Raw genomic sequence first — 18,673 nt, forward strand, 5'->3', positions numbered from 1 at the left:
ACGCGTTACCAATACTTAACAAGTTTCAGCGCACTAGGCTCCCAGAGAAAAATTCTGTTGTTTACCCCAGTTGTACAAGATGGATGATGAATTACTGCAACATCTAAGACGGGTAGCCCGCATTGTTGTAGGATTTGCCAAATTCAGCTATAAATTCAACTTCAAGAAAACAAAAATAGCCTTCCTTAGTGTTCTGTTTTTGGGATACGAGCTAGCAAGTGAAGGAAAGAGCCTTGCGCCACAGTTCTATGAAAAATGTGCACAGTTACAACCTCCAAATACCATTAAAAACTCCAATCACTATTGGGTTTCCTAAGTTTTGGCAGAACTCACATTCCAGATTACACATCACTTATAAAACCCTTACATGACTTAATATGTCCCGACTTTTCCAGTAAATTCTGGACAGTCGAACACACACGCATTCTCAGAGCTTTTCAAACAGACTCTCACTGCTGTTCAGATGGCTGTCATTAAATAAGACCACGCAGGGGAAACGCATTATTGTTGTATCTCAATTCCAGCCCTTGATGCTGTTACCAAAGCCAGTATTCCAAATGCTAAAGCATTACATCCATGTTGGATTCAATGGGTAATATCTTTGACAGCCACTGAGGTTGACTATATCTTAGACCCAAAATTACAAACTCAAGGCTTTTTGCAATATGAAATAGAATACCTAGTTCCGGGAAATACATTGCCTATTGATCAACATCAAAGAGTCATGTTCACCGATGGCTCAGCACAACCTGCAATAGGCAAAAAGCATCAATATTCTGGTGCTTGCCCAGTCGTAAGTGGCTACATGGAGGATAATATATTTTATCCACAACATACTTTCACGCAAACCATAGGGGATTGTACTGCACAACTGGCAGAGATAAAAGGCTCTGCTAATGGCACTGGAGCATACAGATCCTGCACAGCTAACATTAATTGTTTGTGATTTATATTATTGTGTCCAGTCCTTCAATGAATACCTGCATTACTGGCACCAGAATGAGTTCAGAGATTACAGAGGCAACACCATCAAATACAGGCTTCTGTGGGGGAAAAGTGCCAGATCTGAAAGAAACACTACCCAACATCCACGTTGTACATACACTTGGACACCAGCGAATTGGAATACATGTTGCTGGAAATGAACTGGCTGATGAAGCAGCCAAATCAGCAGAAGCCACGGTTGCTGTTGCGGCAGTAACTCGTTTTAGAACTAAACCGGACGATGACATTTGGGCTGTCGTGAAAGCCACGGCTGAATGCATGCCCTTTCCAAAAGCATTTCCTGCTAAATATTCCTACCAAACGGGAGCTTTTCTTGATGCAGAAGTTAAAATACCAGGCGTGGGAGTTCGAGTAATTCCCAATAAAGACCTAAGACCAAAGTTGATCAAAGCAGCGCATGAGGTGGTTGTATCTGACCATGCTGGTGTGGCGGCTACAATCTTATTATTGCAAGCACGTCATTGATGAGCAGGTCTATACAAACAGACCAAGCAGTATGTAGTTTGTTTTGACATTAGCCAACAAATTAAAGGCTCCACCGTCAAACGCCCACCGCAGACACCCCACCTAATTTCCAACAAACATTTACAATGTGTGTACTTAGACCATTGTGGTCCCCTAACACCGGACAGTTCATACAAATACTTCTTCGTCACAGTTGACTCTTGCTTCAGATTTCTATGGGTGTGGCCACAATGCTCGGCTGACTCTCGGACTGTTATTAGAGAATTTCAAGTCTTTATCTGCACATATACAGTTGAGACTTTCCACTCGGACCAGGGCCCTGCTTTTGCCTCAAGGGCATTCAGGGATGCCATGGATTCATAAGGGGTCCAACTCCATTACTTGTCTCTATGTCATCACGCGGGAAATAGTGTAATGGAGCGACAAAACCTCCTTAACAGCCAAGGTATTAGGTACTGGTCGTAGTTGGTTTAATCACCTGTATGGAGTCCAGAGAGCACCTAACAATCTGCCTAGAAGATTCCTGGGGGGGGTCGTACTTCATACGAGTGCCTGTTTGGAACTCAAATGTATCTTACAGATCTTGATGGTCCTGGCATGGGGGTGGAGATAACACCTTTTGACATAAATGAACGTGACATGATTTTGCAGGAATTACAACAGTTCTGTGACAACAACGCTTCTGCCAGTGCTGCCTCCGCAGGAATTAAGGATTTACCAATAACATCTACCAGCTGGATTCCAAAGGTTGGAGATCAAGTACGTGAAAACATTGCTGTGAAAAAGGAGTTCGGTCCTTCTTATCTCACACCAGTCCCAGTCCTGGGAATACACGGTACCAGAATTGTCATTCTACCACCATTGCCTGGTGATGAAGAAAAACACTTTGTATCTATCGACAATGTCAAGTTACACCATGTGGCCGATCCTGCACAGCAGACCAAGAGGAGCAGCCAATAGTTCCCGAATCCCTCTCACTACTGGCCGAGATATCCCTCTACAAGTTTTGAGCAGCAACGCTGACACCTCTCCGAGCTTGGGGAGGGTGGAAAATGATCTTGCATTGGTTCCACTAACATCTTTCACAACAAACAACACGGAAATTTATGATCGATTTGACACAACTTCTACACAGACGGATGGCATCATTTATTGGGAACCACTGCAGGAGACCCCTACCAGTTCTCCTCCTACAAATACGGCTCCAGCTTTTGCACAAACTGCTTCTGGATATTTTGGCGACATCAATGACACCTTCTCAGACTCATTTGCCTCTTCTACATCTGAACTGCCAAAAACACATAAACTGATAAACTGGCTTAAAACAAATTACGTTATTTCCCAATGGAACTATCTGTGGCTTTCCTTGATTATATTAGCTTTCCTCCTTTGGATCGGCTTTGTTATTACTTTCTTTCTACTAATAAATGATCATTACCTTCCCGAAAGATCAACAGTTGAACTGGTGGATGAGGTCCTAAAACCCCATTTTTCTTCTCACAAGGTCCGCAGAGACTTGTTTTACGTGAACATTTCTGCTATACCAATTCCTGATGGGATTGTTTGGGATAAAGTCACATTTGATATATACGGCCCGACTGAGGTCTTTCAAATACCATATGTGGATAAAATTTCTATGAATGATTTAATAATACCTGGAGTTGTTTCTGATGACTGGAATGTGAAAAAAGATGATTCTATGACGACTGAATTGCAGTATTTTACTGTATTTGACAGTGAGGATGCTTATTAATCCAAAGAGAGTTATGGTGACATGTTTTGCTATAATTATTATGGAAACCATTTCATTCACAGAGTAAGTTCCCCAAAAACTATTTTTAATCACACACAGTGGGATCATTGTCCAATTCCACCACAGGGGAGTTCTAAAACATTTTCGGAAAAATTGGCATATTTTTCTGGGCACAATGTTAAAAATGCTAAGTCATAATATTTCAAATTGCCATTGATGGAAAATGTACATATATCATTGACAGATACAAAATTCATTTATTCAGATTCCTTTGTTTCCCGCTTGGCTATAGAAGGCTATGAATATTGACTAAAGTGTGTTAGGAAAAAAAAATTGGCAAATAAGGGGAAGGGAAGCTTTATTTAGAGCATGCCTGATACCTGCTCAAATTATTATACTTTTAAATGAAACAGTAAAACAGACAAGTTGTTTCGGCTTAGCAAAAATTAAGGATTTGAATGTGCCCAGTATTCCTGCCCCTGCAAAAGTTTAGAAATGGCAAAAGTACATAAATGCAACTGAAGATCAACTCGATAAGTGGGTCCAGAATGGCATGTTTAATGCTTTACTTTCACGTCCTGGTGGGTGGTTATTGTGGCCAATAGATGCCAATGGGTGACATAAACATTTTATAAACTCCACTGTGGAGTTTAGAACAAGTAGACCAGACCCTAGCTATGTGTCATCTGAACATGCGGGTATAGTAACAACATGTAGGGAAACTATGCCAGCAATGGATCAAGAGTTCCTCACTAGATGCTGTTGGAGAACACCTCAGTCTCCTGTCTAATAACACTGCCTTACAAGATGTCCTGTTAGGCCCCAGAAAACATTGCAGAAAAAGCTTCTCATATGCAGTTTTTAATAATGAAATTTGGAAGCTTTTGCAACAAGAAGCTGCTGCTCGGTAAAGGAAAATAGATCAGGAAAACTTACAGAAGGCATTAGCTGTTGTAGATAATGGGATTAATACACTGTCCGACCTGATATACACCTTAAACAACATTGTTTCTTCTGCAATAGATATAATACAAAGTGACATGTCTTCTTTACACCATGGACAGAGTCAACTTGTTGTGCAGCCATTTTAGTTATAGGGCCATGCACATTATTATAGCAAACTAGGCCTGCCTCTGTACACTTTAACCTAGATATATTTTATTCATCTTCGTTTTATTATTGTTACAATAGTCACTCTTACGGTCTTGTTTTATTTCTTTGTATCTGACTGTTTTGCCTAGGCCAGCATTCTTGCTCACTTTGTACTTCTTCCAAGGCTGCAGTAAGATATGAATGTGGTACGAGCTTTGTCTCTGACATTCATAGAAAAACAACATCCTTACGTAGGGACATTTTCTCAGAACATCAGCTTTTTTATTATAAAAACAATTCCATGTCCCTTACACGATAGAGGGAGATTCCAGCCAGAGAACTATGACTATATGCTGATTGCTGAACGCTTCGCTACAGCTGCTTATGCAGACTTCAGACCTTTGCTCAGGAATGGGGGATGATGTCTTCCCAGGGGATCCTGAAGGGCAGAATTAGAGCTTAACATGCTGTGTTCCATTATAGCCTAGGTAGGAATTAGTCCATTGACTCTAGTGACAATATGGTACCATTATTTCTATTCTTTTTTTCTCCTTGTTAAAATTGTAATCTTGTCATGCTGTATCGTCCTGGTTATTGCAGCCTATGCTTTGCTATCTAAGATGCAGTCGCTTCATTAAAGCATTATTGAAGCATATACTGCCTCTGTTTGTCATTGTGTATGTGAGAATAATGTAACTGAGAGAAATGGATGGGACCTGAGTGACCACGGTTTCCCTAAGAAATCAATTATGTCATTCACTCGGCTGCCCAATCATCCTGCTAGTTAGCCGGATGGAGCAAAACCCGGATTGGAACGACAGGTGTCACCTGAAGTCGGTCAGACTCAGTCTCCCACACCGCAGGCGATTCTGCCGCTTAAAATCCAGTAGTCTCATTAGAATACTGAGAGCCTACGTGACAAACTACGGTCTATCATGCAGAAGAGCTAGACACTACAAACACTGACAACACGTTAGCGCAAACAACATTTTTTCCACATTTAATTTAACACTACACCAACAACTAATGGCTAAGAAAGAAGCAACTCATGTCATGCTAAATATTATAAAAAATGAGAAAAGTTGCATTGTACTGTGTCTGAAATACTATCTGCTGAGTGGTTAATACACGGAGCCATTAATTTGCCTATTTCAATGCTTCAATTCACGTCCTGCTTAAAACACATTCCAGTAGGCAGATATGAAAGGCTAGGAGATAGTTACATCCATGAGGTGTGGGAGCTACCCTTCTCGTACAAATGTCTCAGTGGCATGAAGGAGGTCTTTCTTAGCTGTAGTGAATGCAAGACTTCAGTCAGCCATTCAATGGTTTTTTATCAGCTGTCCTTGCACGGGGTGTGTAACGCTTCGGCAGCGAACTTGGCTTGTTATCTGAAGGGAATTCCAGTCCCCTTGATTAGACTTGCATTCCAGGTGCTCTTGAATGGCAGCTATGTCTTCCTCAATAGTGAAAACTGTTGTGGGATTCGAGCCAGAATAGTTTATGTCGTTTCAGTCTCTAAGATTGTTATATGCTGCAGGAATGTACTTTTTCCTACTACACGACAGAGGGAAGTAGCTGAGATTTGGTCCCATATCGCTACTTCAAATGTGAAGTTTGAAAAGTTGAGCAGACTCAAGACTTTATTGTTTCAAAAACATGTGGCACTCACATCTGTAGCAAGACCTATGCGCTTCAGGTAGTAAGGTCATCAGCTGAGATACAGTCCCTTCTAAGTACCAACTTTCCGAGACACTTTGGTGAGCTCGTGAGAAGAATATTTATTGCATCCAGTACTACTGGAATCGAATTTTGTTTTAAGGCTGTTGGTTCTGATTTCATTCACACTTTCTCCTCTATATTTGGCTTAATACCTTCAGCCATCCACTCAATATTCTTCATTAATTTCGTTTTTTTTTTTATAGCTTTGGCTATAATAGGTTTCATTTTGCTATTGCTACTTTTTCTGTGCAATGGCTGTCCCGTCATAACAAGGAGGACTGAAAGCTCTTCCACCAGTGTAGCTGTGTCGTGAACGCATGATGCAGTACTTTGGAGCAACACTTTTGAAGCAATTGGAGCGTGACTGGTCTTTGTCATTCAGACCGGTTTTGCATTTTGTGCAACCTGTGTTTCGGTGCCTCTGGTGCTCGTTTGAACATACAATGAAAGTTTGTCTTTCTACTCAGCGCTTGCTTTCATTGGATGCTGATCTGTTGAGGTTCTTGCTGACGGCTCATTACTAGACATGCGCGTTGAGGGTGCATTTGCTACGGGAAGCTGCAGCTCTAAACTTATTGATGGGCACACCACGGAATGCTGCTGCCTTGACTGGAGCTCAGGCTTCAGAACACGAATGCATCTTGGTTTTACTGGCAATGAACTTCCTACCTTACCACCTGCCGAAGTGGAAGATTTCCTGTCTTCAATTAGCCCAGATTCGATTGACAACTTCCAAAATGACTCTGACTCTTAAATCTTAAAATTGGGCTTTTTTAACGCCACAGTTAACATTTAAAATCGTCCTTTTTTACACATGCTCAAGTGTCTTTCAACTTCTCATTATTGACTTTCTTATATATACGCCTTTGGTTGGATTTTAGTAGCTTTTTTACATAATTAGGCTTTGAACCACCTATTAACCGGCAAGGGGAGGGTGTTGTTGTAGGAGGCTGGCCTGGCTTATAGTAGGTACCTTGTGGTACTTACACCTTGTGCCAGGTCCAGTTATCCCTTATTAGTAGAATAGAGGTGTTCTAGCAGCTTAGGCTGATAGAGGTAGCTATAGCAGAGCAGCTTAGGCTGAACTAGGAGACATGCAAAGCTCCTACTATACCACTTATATCATATAGCACTATATCATAAGAAAACACAATACTCAGAGTTAATAAACATAAAGGTACTTTATTTTAGTGACAATATGCCAAAAGTATCTCAGAGTATATACTTCCTTAGGAGGTAAGTAATATACACAAATTATATGCACACAAACCAAAATCAGGTAAGTAACAGTTAGAAAAGAAGTGCAAACAATGTAGAATCACAATAGAATGCAATAGGGAGAAATAGGCCTAGGGGCAACACAAACCATATACTCCAAAAGTGGAATGCGAACCACGAATGGACCCTAGGCCTAGTGTAGTGTGTAGAGGGTCGCTGGGAGTGTAATAAAACACTAAGGTTGTCCGAGATACCCCACCCCAAAACCCTGAAAAGTAGGAGTAAAGTTACCCTACTACCCCAGAAAGACAGTAAGGTCGAGATAGGGGATTCTACAAGGACAGCAACTGACTGCAAAACACTGAAGACAGATTCCTGGACCTGAGGACCTGTAAAGGAAGGGGACCAAGTCCAAGAGTCACACAAGTGTCCGGGGGGGACAGGAGCCCACTAAACCCCGGATGAAGGTGCAAAAGGGCTGCCTCCAAGTGCCAGGAACTTTTCCTTTAGTCAGAAGATGGCCCACGGCGTGCTGGAGGATGCAGAGTTGTTTCCACACAGAAAGATTGCAAACAAGCCTTGCTAGCTGCAAGAGTCGCGGTTGAGGATTTTGGGTGCTGCTAGGGCCCAGGAAGGACCAGGAGGTCGCCCCTTGGAGGAGTAGACAGAGGGGGCGCTCAGCAACACAGAGAACCCATGCAAAAGCAGGCAGCACCTGCAGAAGCACCTGAACAGGCACTTTGAAGATCTGAGGACAGCGGTCAACTCAGAGTCACAAAAGAGGGTCCCACGATGCCAGAGTCCAACTCAGTGTGTTGGGCAATGCAGGATGGAGTGCTGGGGACCTGGGCTAGGCTGTGCATGGAGGAAGTCTTGCAAAAGTGCACAGAAGCCCGAGCAGCTGCAGTTCACGCAGTACACAGGATTACTGTCTGGTGTGGGGAGGCAAGGACTTACCTCCACCAAATTTGGACAGAAGGGTCACTGGACTGTGGAAGGCACTTGGACCCAGCTCCTGTGTTCCAGGGACCACGCTCGTCAGCAGGATAAGAGGGACCCAGAGGACTGGTGATGTAGAAGTTTGGTGCCTGCATTGACAGGGGGAAGATTCCATCAACCCACGGGAGATTTCTTCTTGGCTCTCAGAGCATGCACCACCAGGAAACAGTCAAGAAAGCCGTCAGGATGAGGCTCTACAACGACATAATAACCTTACCAGTTGAGTGGACAGATATCCCATTGTCTCCCACACCCGAATTATGCTTACTGGGAATATGTGCGAGTCCCAAAAAACTGAAACAAACATACTAATGTATAGCCCTAGCGCTAGTGCTGTATAGACGTCTCATAGCTATGCACTGGATAGCTCCTGGTGCCCCGGGTACTGACCAATGGCGAGCTGAGCTGCTGTGCAGGGCCAGGGCTGAGGCGCGGACGCTGCAGCTCCTCTTGGAAAAAGGGATCCTGGTCAAGGGCCTGGACACCTGGAATTCCTTCGTGATAGCTGTAGAAAGTAAAGATGACAAGCAACCTCCCTGAAAATATCACTTACCAGGCTACGCCTGGCGTTTAAAAGTTGCATGTAACACACCATCACACTCGGATATCCCCACAAATACAATAAAGCTATAAACCAGCATTAATAATTGTGACATGGTCACTGGGGGGGTGCCTAACCATCTCGCACAAAAATCACAGAGGTTCATCAGTAGTGCGCTAATCAAAAGAGGGAAAGTACATGGACACACGTGTTTACCTTGGTTAGACCCACTGCTGTGGCTCGGCTGGGGCTCAGAGGGGGGTTCATCAGTGTATGGGTGGCTCGCTGCACCCTCCTCTCCCTCTCCCCTCCCCGCCCTCCCCCTTTCCCCCCTCTTCCCGCATGAGCTCGGCCCGACCTTGACCTTATTTTCTTTTTCTTCCTCGTCACTTTCAATCTCTTGTTTATTATTTTGCATGAAATGTTAATTTTGTGCTCCCAGTGTATGCCATCTCCTCAACCTCCACGCTTGTGTGCGCGGGGGTCTCCACGTAGCTGCGCATACGCGGAAGGGGAGGATCCTGCACGGGAATAGCAGACGTAGCAAAACAAAGGAAATTTGTATTATACCTCTCCCTGGTGCAAAATTGTAACCATCTGTACCTTTCTTCTGCCTTACTTGTTGGTTGAGATAACAATAAAAATATATAAAAATAAAAAAAAGGATGAGGCGCTACAATGTTGCTGGTAGTCTTCTTGCTACTTTGTTGCAGTTATGCAGGCGTCCTGGAGCAGTCAGCGGTCGATCCTTGGCAGAAGTCAAAGAGGGAAGTGCAGAGGAACTCTGGTGAGCTCTTGCATTCGTTATCTGGTGAGATGCCCACATGAGAGACCCTAAATAGCCCCACAGAGGAGTATTGGCTACTGAGAAAGGTAAGCACCTATCTGGAGGGGTCTCTGACGTCACCTGCTGGTACTGGCCACTCAGAGCTGTCCATTGTGCCCCAGACCTCTGCACCCAAGATGGCAGAGGTCTGGGACACCCTGGAGGAGCTCTGGGCACCTCCCCTGGGAGGTGCTGGTCAGGGGAGTGGTCACTCCCCTTTCCTTTGTCCAGTTTCGCACAAGGGCAGGGCTGTGGGGGGAATCCCTGAACTGGTGTATACTGGCTTATGCAGAGAGGGCAACAAATGCAAAAACAACAAGTGATGGACGGAATGCTGAACATTGTCAATCATTCACCCCCAGTCACAGATCTGGGTTTAATTAATCGTTTTTTTGCTGCCCATGTCATTCCACTTTGGACCCAGCCATATGCAAATCAGTCTTGACCCTGTTCCCCATGGGAACAGTCCAGCCCGAACTGCTAGGCCAGGTCTTCCCTGGACTGGAAACAAGCATCCTGGGACCAGTTTCGGGGTTACACCACTCATCAGCCAGGCTAGCTTGAATCCAGTGGCATGGGAAGCACAGGACCCACGTCTGGGCATACCCTTCCCACTTAGGGCGACAAATGCAAAAACAACAAGTGATGGACGGAATGCTGAACATTGTCAAACATTCACCCCCAGTCACAGATCTGGGTTTAATCCATTGTTTTTTTGCTGCCCATGCCATTCCAGTTTGGACCCAGCCACATGCAAATCAGTCTTGACCCTGTTCCCCATGGGAACAGTCCAGCCCGAACTGCTAGGCCAGGTCTTCCCTGGACTGGAAACAAGCATCCTGGGACCGGTTTCGGGGTTTCACCCCTCATCAGCCAGGCTAGCTTGAATCCAGTGGCATGGGAAGCTTATGCAGAGAGGGCACCATCTGTGCCCTTCAAAGTATTTCCAGAGGCCAGGAGAGGCTACTCCTCCCAGGCCCTTCACACCTATTTCTAAAGGGAGAGGGTGGAACACCCTCTCTCAGAGGAAATCCTTTGTTATGCCTTCCTGGGACCAGGCTGCCCAGGCCCCAGGGGGGTAGAAACCTGTCTGAGGGGTTGGCAGCAGCAGTAGCTGCAGTGGAGACCCTGGAAAGTTAGTTTGGCAGTACCCGGACTCTATGCTGGGGACCCGGGGATGCATGGAATTGTGCCCTCATGGTATTGGGGTGACAATTCCATGATCCTAGACATGTTACATGGCCATGTTCGGAGTTACCATTGTGACGCTACATATAGGTATTGACCTATATGTAGCCCAGGTGTATAATGGTGTCCCCACACTCACAAAGTCCAGGGAATTTGCCCTGAACAATGTGGGGGCACCTTGGCTAGTGCCAGGGTGCCCACACACTAAGTAACTTTGCACCTAACCTTTACCAAGTGAGTGTTAGACATATAGGTGGCTTATAAGTTACTTAAGTGCAATGTAAAATGGCTGTGAAAGAATGTGGACGTTATTTCACTCAGGCTGCAGTGGCAGTCGTGTGTAATAATTGTCTGAGCTCCCTATGGGTGGCAAAAGAAATGCTGCAGCCCATAGGGATCTCCTGGAACCCCAATACCCTGGGTACCTAAGTACCATATACAAGGGAATTATAAGGGCGTTCCAGTGTGCCAATGAAAATTGGCAAAATTAGTCACTAGCCTGCAGTGACACTTTTAAAAGCAGAGAGAGCATAAACACTGAGGTTCTGGTTAGCAGAGCCTCAGTGATACAGTTAGGCACCACACAGGGAACACAAATAGGCCACAAACTTATGATCACTGGGGTCCTGGCTAGGAGGATACCAGTGACACATATCAAACACACTGACAACATAAGGTTTTCACTATGAGCACTGAGCCCTGGCTAGCAGGATCCCAGTAAGACAGTAAAAACACCCTGACATATACTCACAAACAGGCCAAAAGTGGGAGTAACAAGGCTAGAAAGAGGCTACCTTCCTTTAGCTGTGTAGCCATTTTAGTTATTGCTTCAAACACGATATTTTAGCAAACTAGGCCTGCCGCTGTGCACTTTAATCTAGACATATTTTATTCTTCTTTGTTTTATTATTTTAACAATAGCTACATTTGCAGTCTTGTTTTATTTTCTCTATCTATCTGTTCTTTGCCCAAGCCAGCACTGCGTTCTTAATCAAGACATTTCTTTCACTCTGTGCTTTTCTCAGGGCTTCAGTAAGATAGTTTGCCCGCAAACATGGTACGCCTTGTCTTACGTGGGGATCCTTTCTTGGAACATCAGCTGTTTTATTATAAAAACACTACTTTGACCCATGTACGTTAGAGGGAGATTCTAGCCAGAAGAGCACGACTGTATGCTGATTGCTGATTGCTTTGCTGCAGCTGCTTATGTAGACTACAGGCCTTTTGCTCAGGTATGAGAGATGATGTCTTCCCAGGGGAACCTGAAGGACAGAATTAGAGATTAACATGCTGTGCTATAACATAGCCTAGTTAGGAGCTATTTTTAACGATTCTAGTGACTATATGGTAGCGTTATTTTATATTTCACTCCCCTTGCTAGGATTTTAATCCTGTCATGCTTCATCGTCCTAGTTATTGCAATACATGCCTTAATATCTAAGATGCAGTTACTTCAATGAAACCTTATTGAATTATATTCTGCCTCTGATTGTCCTTGCATAAGTGAGACAAATTTGACTGAGAGAAACGGATGAGATCTGAGTAACCACGATTTCCCCTGAGGAGTCAATTGTGTCATGCGTTTGGTTGCCCAATCATCCCTACTCTTGGGTGGAGATGAGGCACTGCTAGTTTGCTGGAACAAAACATGGATTGGGCCAACAGGTGTCACCTGTAGTGGGTTCAGACTCAGTCCCCCACAGCGCAAGTGATTCTGCCGCCCAATTCCAGTAGTCTTATTAGGATAATGAGAGCCTACGCAACAAAGGTATATATAAGAAAAAAGGATATGAGTGTGTTCTCTATGGAAATTTCTGTGGATAATTTTGGCTTTCACATGGTGAGTACAAGGTGATACAAACTCAGCCAATAACATTAGGCGATACAGCTGCACTAATAGCTAAGATTTAAGCCTCCGCCTCACCCTTAAGAAGCTTTTTTGGTTCTCACACTTATAAAGTCAGTCTCAGCTTTCTGTTTACAATGTTACAATAAAGTCCTACCTCACTAGTGCTGGAACTGATCCAGAGATTCAAATGGTAATTCGCTAAATGTTAAAGAGCTTTGGGGAACAGTGAATGTCCTAGAGGGTAAGCTACCATTTGTCTATGTACAACATACAATGGCCCAAAAAAATGAAGGAATTTCCTCTAAAGGGAAATGTGCTTTTGACTCAGCTGTAAAGACAGAGGTGCAAAAGTGTCAAGGTGTCGCTGTAACTCAAACTCAAGCAAAGATTGGTGCAGAGAACCATACAGGCAGCAATGAAAGGGGAAAAGCCCCTGGCTGATTTTCCTTCTAAAGATTTCTTTATTCTCAGAAATTACAATATTCACATGGTTTTTACAGCATGGATTTGAGATTACTATTCACAGCTCTTTAAATCCTTACACACCTGGCTTTTCGTGCAAGTCACTTGCTGCACCCGCATCTTTCATTCCTCCTTACCCTGCTCTTTCAAACCATTATAGTTTCGCTTTTCATATGAACATTTAATGCTATAGTCTAACTCAAGGACATCTTAATTTCCTCACTGTTCAAAAAATACCAAAATGTGGTGGAGTTACATTGTATGCTCCTCCAGTAAAGGCTTCCTACTTTCCTGTGTAGCCTAAGTTCAATCTTACAACTACATGCTTTAACAAGTTGAATAAAGCCCTGTCTATTTTGGCACAAAGAGAGGCTCCTTCAGCCTCTGTAGCAGAAACTTTTTTTTTTTTTTTTTTTTAGAATTTTAGAAAGATTTGGTGAAGTTACATAGTATGCTCCTCCAGTAAAGGCTTCCTACTTTCCTGTGTAGCCTAAGTTCAATCTTACAATTACATGCTTTAACAAGTTGAATAATGTCATATTTTGGCACAAAGAGAGGCTCCTTCAGCCTCTGTAGCTGAAGCTTTTAACCCACAGATGATAAATTCAGTAGTGTAAATATAGCAGGTTTTGAATACTAAGGGCCAGATTTATGATCAGGCTGACAGCTGGTTTCTCTGCCTGAGTGACTTAGTAAATTACTCCATGGCTCTGGCAGCGGTACAGCCTGCCAGATTTAGAAATGGCTGCCAAGCAGTCAGTCATTTCTTAAAGCATTTCCAGGCAACTGCAACAGCAGGTCCTGTCAATGCTTTTTGAATTGTGGTGCAGGGCTCCGTTAACATGACAGAGCCCTCAACCAAACTTTTTTATACTTTCAAAAAGAGAATCCTGAAGTAGGATTTTCTTTTTGAAAATAAATATAAAAATGCTCCCCTCACCATTGGAGTCATTTCAAATGGTAAGGGGACTATTTAGCAGTTTTTACAGCCTCTTACAGCCAGGGTTTTCCTGGTGGTGATGTGCAGTGAAAACTGACCTTTTAAATTAGATGAGTGGAATTCGACGTCTGCCTCCTACGGCCCTTACTAAACAGGGCAGTTGAAGGGGCTTAATCATGGTGCAGACGGAGTAGTCTCTGCTGTAGATAAACTAAAGGTCCACCTGCATCTAATTTTGGCAGGCAGACTATTATGCTGGCAATAAGCATTATCTGTCACCATTGTAACGGAGTATGGTTACCCCTAACATATCAATCGGTCCCTAAGTTTTCAAATTAATTTGCTTATTTTGTTAGTGCTGTTTTTCATGCTTTTAATACTACTGCCCATTTCTGGAACTATGTATTATTGGGTTTGATTTTCTTTACCTTGTTCAGTGGCATTTCTACTACTTTACGTGCTGCAGGTGTCATCTGACATATAATCCCACTGAGGCAATGAGTAAAAAAATGCTGTATCCATTTGAACAACACTGTTGCCAAGCTACAGACTTCTACTTGGAAGTGTGCTTGCTTTCCAGCCTTAGTGAGCACTGGAGATCGAGTTTTCATAAAGTTGACCGCCTATATTGGTGCAGGCCCTTTAATGCTCTAACTTCTCCTGTGCACTGGGAGCTTAAACGTTTCTTTGGAAAAACAAGCCATGCTTCCTATGGATTGTTGCACACTAATCCAACTAATGGTACTACATAATTCATGTTGAAATGCTAATCAGTGACCCATCACAAAGCTGCTTCATGTGGGTCACCTCTACTGCTTTCACATGTGCCACAACAAATGTATGCAACACAATCACCATACGCAAACTTGTCAAATACGTCAGCACATGGCTCCCATCGTGGCCTCTCTATTGCCAACTGAAGTGCTGAATCTGATGCCTTATTTACCTGCATCATCTTTGACTTCATTCTTTGATCACTGGTTTGCATCTTTGTCATCTCCAGTGACAACTCCAGTGCAACCTACTCCTTCTGCATTACCTGCTTCTTCCAATGCTGGCCCGGCTTGTCTCATGCCATCACCTCCAGTTTTGAAGTCTATGTCAACGCTTCAGATTTCGAATTCTCACCTTTTTGCATATTATCTAGTTCCGATGTTATGTAACTGATTTAGACATGAGAAGAATGATTGTTTGCTGCTAATCATGTACCTGTTCCTCACGTACCTGTTTTTCACTAGCTTTTGCTTTTGAGGTTTTTGTATTTTTTTGCAGCACCATCAAATTAGACTTGGTGCTATTATCTTGCTTGTCATTTATCAACGTTCATCAAAATATGTTAAGTAGCTTATAGAATCAATATACACATTCACTGTGATTGTGGCACTAGCAGTTCGGGGTTGTCACATGCCTTGTCTTATTTCTGCTCTAAACCACCTCATTACATGTGTTTATTCATTACAATTTTCATATATTTTTGCATAGTTACTGTTTGCTGTTTCATGTATAATCATAGTATAACAATCCTTTCTTATAGTTTGATGGAGTGTCAACAGTTCATGTTATATATTCATGAAGTGTGATATAAGGAGTAGAGAAGTGCAGAATGGCTTTAGATGAATGTTGAGGGAAAGTCACTTCTTTCTAGCCACACCGTTCATCACTGATCATGGGGCTCCTTTTTCTTATACAAAAGTTGAGAAATATATTAAGTGTGTGTGTGTATGTGTGTGTGTGTGTGTTTGAGTGTGTGTGTGCATGGGTGTGTGTGTGTGTCACAGAGAGCCTGAGGAGCATCATGTATTCATGAAGGGTCATCTACAACAGTGTGCATCAAAGTCACACTCTGGTGGTTGCTATCTAGTTCTCTTCGAAACAGCAACTAAACAGAGATGACGGTTGCCCCTGCCTCTAGACAGGCTATAGACTGGAATGAACTATGCACAGGTATGAGAGCAAGCTTTTTAGTCAGCTCCTATTTTAGTAAGATTCTGGTGCTAATGTATACATTAACACTAGGACTAGGGAAGGAGGGACTAGATTTCATGAAAAACTACATCAAATATTGTGCTTGATCATTCTCTCAATTTTCATATTCTCCACATTTATTGCTTTCAGTTCCCTTATTATAATATTTATATGCACAATCATGTTTTTCATAAATTGTAGACCAAAACTGTTTTAATATACTAGTAAAGCCCTTTATAATGATAGTGTAGATTTATTCTGTAGCCAACCATTGATAAATAGTGTTCCAGTAAGCCACAATAAAATAAAATGTCTTTCTATTAGTCTCTGCTAGATACTAATCATTGTCTAATACGCATAATCCAGAAGATGAGTGGGACACAGCTTGTGTGTTTCTCCCACTCAAGATGGCATGTTTATTCAAACTTGTGCTTCAAACTCCCAAAAGGTGATTAAAGGAAGAGTTTAAAGTAGTCTAAACCATTGTGAATTACTCTGGGTAGTATACCAGTGTATCGTTTTTCAACCATTCTGTCATTCTACAAGAGGCTTGTCTTATGCAAATTAGAACCTACTTTGCCACTCAAAAGAACAGTCCTCACTGACTGCCAGTCATGGCCCACTCCAATGGGAAACACAAGCAACCCCAAACCATTTACATCCTTTTTAGGACTTGTCACCAAGATATAGGTTGGATCCTGTGGCACATTGAACAAGGGACCCATGTCTGGACATACCCTTAGCCACTTTACAACATTACATCAAACACTATATTATGCTGAGACTAGAATAGCGATTTTGCAGGACTCTATACAGGCCGCACAGAAAATGGAGAATAAGGATCAATTAATGTTACTTGAGCAACAATATAAAAAAGCCTACTTGAATTTAGTGTTTATTAGAAGTTCAAGAAAGAAAGAAATGGGAAGCTAGTCAGTATGCGCATTATGAATACGGGGAAGGGTGCAGTAAATTATTAGCTTGGAAAGTAAAATCTGACCATTCAAAGAAACACATCTCTTCAATTAGGTCTAAGGTTACCGGGCAGATTTGTGTAGAAAGATCAGAAATAGAGGCTGCTTTTGTTTCTTTTTTTCAAAATTTGAATCTAGATGAGTTGCGGAATTCTGAGGAGCAGATTAGGGATTTCTTGGCTACGGTTAGGTTGCCGTGTCTGGAGAACTCAGCACTACATTTCTTTGAAGGAGAGCTAACCGGGTCTGAATTAATTGACATTTTTAAGGGTTCGAAGAGAGGAAAGGCATCAGGCCCAGAAGACGTCCCGAACGAGTTGTACTTGGTACTGAGGGAAGAATTAATTCCGGCTCTATTGAAACTGTTTAACCATATGCTCTTGGAAGGGGGGCATGCACCGAGTTCTTGGACGGAGGCGGTAATCTGTTTGATTTTAAAGCCCGGTAAGGACCGAACACAGTGCTCTGCTTATCAACCTATTTCACTACTTAACCCAGACTATAAAATTTATACAAGTCTGTTATCTAAAAGGCTGGGGAAGGTCATCCCGGGATCAGTACATCCAGATCAGAAAGGGTTCATTAAAGGTAGACAGCTACAGGAATTAGTTCATGAGTTGTTGGCGGCAATAGATTTGGCCTTAGTAGAGAGGCTCCCTCTGGCAATAATAACTTTTGACGCAGCCAAGGCATTTGATCAGGTAAACTGGCTATTTTTGCAGGTTGTAATGGAAAGGTTTGGATTAGGGACCATTTTTATTAGAGCAGTCAAAGAACTATATAGGTCACAAACAGCGAGAATTCTGATTAATGATGTGTTTTCACAAGAAGTAGCCATTTTTAGAGGGACGCGTCAGGGTTGTCCCTTGTCCCCTTTGTTATTCGATTTATATATTGAGCCGCTAGCAATACTGCTGAGAAATAATGGGGAAATTCTTCCCTTTCAGAGTAAGAGCTGGGACAAGAAGGTTACATTGTATGCGGATGATCTCATGATCTACACTAGGGATCTTTCTTTTTCACTCCCCTCAATTAAGTTGGTGATAGAAGGTTTTGGTAGAATGTCTGGTTACAACGTTAATGTCGAGAAGACAGAGATTATGTGTTGGAATATGCCATATGAATCCCCGCTAGTTAAAGAGGAAATTAGATATTTAGGAGTTCAGATCACAAAAGATTTGGGGGACTTGGCAAGGACAAATTTTGAGAAAATACATTTCGATACCAAGAAACTCCTTAGAACATGGGCGGCTCTCCCGCTGTCCTTAATAGGCAGATCCAACATTTTGAAAATGATAATTTTGCCAAAATTCACCTTTTTATTTAATACCATCCCGTTGGAATTTAAGGGCAAGTGGTTTACAAAATTGCAGGGAGACTTCTCTTCGTTTGTCTGGGCACAAAAAGGAATTAGGATATCTTGGAAAAAGTTGTGTAAGAAAAAGGAATGTGGGGGGTTAGCAACACCTGATTTTTTTAAGTATTATTTGGCCTTTCAATTTAAGAATAGCAGAATTCTTTTAAACAAAAAGTCAGAATATACCCCAATGTGGGAAGCCTTGACTGCATATGTGGAGGAAGGGGCTGAGTTTTTTTTGTATATATTTGGTCACCCAAGGTTTTTCAAAAAAGTCAGATTTAAGATTCTACAGCAGGCCTGTAAGATCTGGCTAC

The sequence above is a fragment of the Pleurodeles waltl genome, chromosome 2_2 (genome assembly GCF_031143425.1).
Source record: "Pleurodeles waltl isolate 20211129_DDA chromosome 2_2, aPleWal1.hap1.20221129, whole genome shotgun sequence".
Taxonomy (NCBI): Eukaryota; Metazoa; Chordata; class Amphibia; order Caudata; family Salamandridae; genus Pleurodeles; species Pleurodeles waltl.